This window comes from Petromyzon marinus, unplaced genomic scaffold (genome assembly GCF_048934315.1).
Source record: "Petromyzon marinus isolate PM22_M1 ecotype Great Lakes invasive population unplaced genomic scaffold, UKy_Petmar_22M1.pri1.0 PM_Scaffold_36, whole genome shotgun sequence".
NCBI classification, from domain to species: Eukaryota; Metazoa; Chordata; class Hyperoartia; order Petromyzontiformes; family Petromyzontidae; genus Petromyzon; species Petromyzon marinus.
This window is the reverse complement of record NW_027423346.1, coordinates 120,996-123,744: the sequence shown is the minus strand read 5'-3', so window position 1 is coordinate 123,744 and position 2,749 is coordinate 120,996. Positions and strand designations below refer to the sequence as shown.

The following is a 2,749-nucleotide window of genomic DNA, read 5'->3' as shown; positions in this document are numbered from 1 at the left end:
ATCTCTCTCTCACCATCTCTCTCTCACCAATTCTCACCATCTCTCTCTCTCTCACTCTCTCTCACTATCTCTCTCTCTACCCCATCTCTCTCTCTCACCATCTCTCAACATCTCTCTCTCACCATCTCTCCTCTCTCTCTCCTCTCTCACCATCTCACCATCTCTCCTCTCTCCTCTCTCTCACTCTCTCTCTCTCACCATCTCTCTCTCTCACCATCTTCTCTCTCTCTCTACTCTCTCTCTCTACCCCATCTCTCTCACCATCTCACCTCTCTCTCACCATCTGTCTCTCTGCTATGGACCTGTCTGCACGCAGCCTGTGATTGCCGTAAGCAGAAGTGCGGTCAACACCAACAACCTGCGTCCCAAGAAGAAGCTGAAGTGAGCGCAGGAACCACGCTGGAGACGGTTCCGGGAGGTTCTGGGAGTCTCCGGGAGTCTCCGGGAGTCTCCGGGAGTCTCCAGAAGTCTCCGGGAGGTTCTGGGAGTCTCTTGAAGGTTCTGGAAGTCTCTAGGAGGTTCTGGAAGTCTCCGGAAGTGTCCGTGAGGTTCTGGGGGTCTCTAGGAGGTTCTGGAAGTCTCTTGAAGGTTCTGGAAGTCTCCGGAAGTCTCCGTGAGGTTCTGGAAGTCTCCGGGAGGTTCTGGAAGTCTCCAGGAGGTTCTGGAAGTCTCTAGGAGGTTCTGGAAGTCTCTAGGAGGTTCTGGAAGTCTCTAGGAGGTTCTGGAAGTCTCCGGGAGGTTCTGGAAGTCTCCAGGAGGTTCTGGAAGTCTCTGGAAGTCTCCGGGAGGTTCTGGAAGTCTCCGGGAGGTTCTGGAAGTCTCCAGGAGGTTCTGGAAGTCTCTAGGAGGTTCTGGAAGTCTCCGGGAGGTTCTGGAAGTCTCCAGGAGGTTCTGGGGGTCTCTAGGAGGTTCTGGAAGTCTCCGGGAGGTTCTGGAAGTCTCCGGGAGGTTCTGGAAGTCTCTAGGAGGTTCTGGGGGTCTCCGGAAGTCTCCGGGAGGTTCTGGGAGTCTCTTGAAGGTTCTGGAAGTCTCTGGAAGTCTCTAGGAGGTTCTGGAAGTCTCCGGGAGGTTCTGGAAGTCTCTAGGAGGTTCTGGAAGTCTCTGGAAGTCTCTAGGAGGTTCTGGAAGTCTCTAGGAGGTTCTGGAAGTCTCTAGGAGGTTCTGGAAGTCTCTGGAAGTCTCCTGGAGCCTCTGGGAGTCTCCGGGAGGTTCTGGAAGTCTCTAGGAGGTTCTGGAAGTCTCCGGAAGTCTCCGGGAGGTTCTGGAAGTCTCCAGGAGGTTCTGGAAGTCTCTGGAAGTCTCCTGGAGTCTCTGGGAGTCTCCGTGAGTCTCTCGAGAGGTTCCGTCTGCTGTAACTTTCTGAATAAAGAGTTGGTATGAAAGTTGACGATTCTCCCTGTTTGCCCTTTCACGCCCACAAAGTAACATTCCTTCGGTACGGTCGCGTAGATGGGAAAATAAAGAATCAAGTTAATGAAAATAATAAAAAAAACCTAATGTAGACTGTAGTAATGGTTATTAAGTATGGTGAGTGTACTGACAGTCTATAATGTAGATTGTAGTAATGGTTATTAAACTGAGTCTACTGACAGTCTATAATGTAGACTGTAGTAATGGTTATTAAGCTGAGTCTACTGACAGTCTATAATGTAGACTGTAGCATGGTTATTAAACTGAGTTTACTGACAGTCTATAATGTAGACTGTAGTAATGGTTATTAAGTATGGTGAGTGTACTGACAGTCTATAATGTAGACTGTAGCCTGGTTATTAAGTATGGTGAGTGTACTGACAGTCTATAATGTAGACTGTAGTAATGGTTAAGTATGGTGAGTGTACTGACAGTCTATAATGTAGACTCTAGCCTGGTTATTCAGCTGGGTGAGTGTACTGACAGTCTATAATGTAGAGTGTAGTAATGGTTATTAAGTATGGTGAGTGTACTGACAGTCTATAATGTAGACTGTAGTAATGGTTATTAAGTATGGTGAGTGTACTGACAGTCTATAATGTAGACTGTAGCCTGGTTATTAAGCTGAGTGTACTGACAGTCTATAATGTAGACTGTAGCCTGGTTATTAAGTTGAGTGTACTGACAGTCTATAATGTAGACTGTAGTAATGGTTATTAAGTTGAGTGTACTGACAGTCTATAATGTAGACTGTAGCCTGGTTATTAAGTATGGTGAGTGTACTGACAGTCTATAATGTAGACTGTAGTAATGGTTATTAAGCTGAGTCTACTGACAGTCTATAATGTAGACTGTAGCCTGGTTATTAAGTATGGTGAGTGTACTGACAGTCTATAATGTAGACTGTAGTAATGGTTATTAAGCTGAGTGAGTGTACTGACAGTCTATAATGTAGACTGTAGCCTGGTTATTAAGTATGGTGAGTGTACTGGCAGTCTATAATGTAGACTGTAGTAATGGTTATTAAACTGAGTGTACTGACAGTCTATAATGTAGACTGTAGCCTGGTTATTAAGGTGAGTGTACTGACAGTCTATAATGTAGACTGTAGCCTGGTTATTAAGTATGGTGAGTGTACTGGCAGTCTATAATGTAGACTGTAGTAATGGTTATTAAACTGAGTACTGACAGTCTATAATGTAGACTGTAGCTTGGTTATTAAGGTGAGTGTACTGACAGTCTATAATGTAGACTGTAGTAATGGTTATTAAGTATGGTGAGTGTACTGACAGTCTATAATGTAGACTGTAGTAATGGTTATTAAGCTGAGTGTACTGAC

At 45.3% G+C, this 2,749-nt stretch overlaps 1 long non-coding RNA gene across 8 annotated transcripts; it reads left to right on the top strand.

The window, feature by feature from the left end:
* Nucleotides 1-328: 328 nt before the first annotated feature.
* Nucleotides 329-1,387, top strand: LOC142923245 (uncharacterized). Of its 8 annotated transcripts, none has more exons than XR_012940635.1 (3): nucleotides 329-518; nucleotides 619-1,118; nucleotides 1,159-1,387. It is a non-coding gene; the product is annotated as an uncharacterized LOC142923245 (long non-coding RNA). The 8 variants fall into 8 exon arrangements; XR_012940632.1 differs by having other exon boundaries at nucleotides 329-588; XR_012940636.1 differs by adding an exon at nucleotides 1,119-1,158 and having other exon boundaries at nucleotides 329-1,088; nucleotides 1,229-1,387.
* The last annotated feature ends 1,362 nt before the right edge of the window (nucleotides 1,388-2,749 follow it).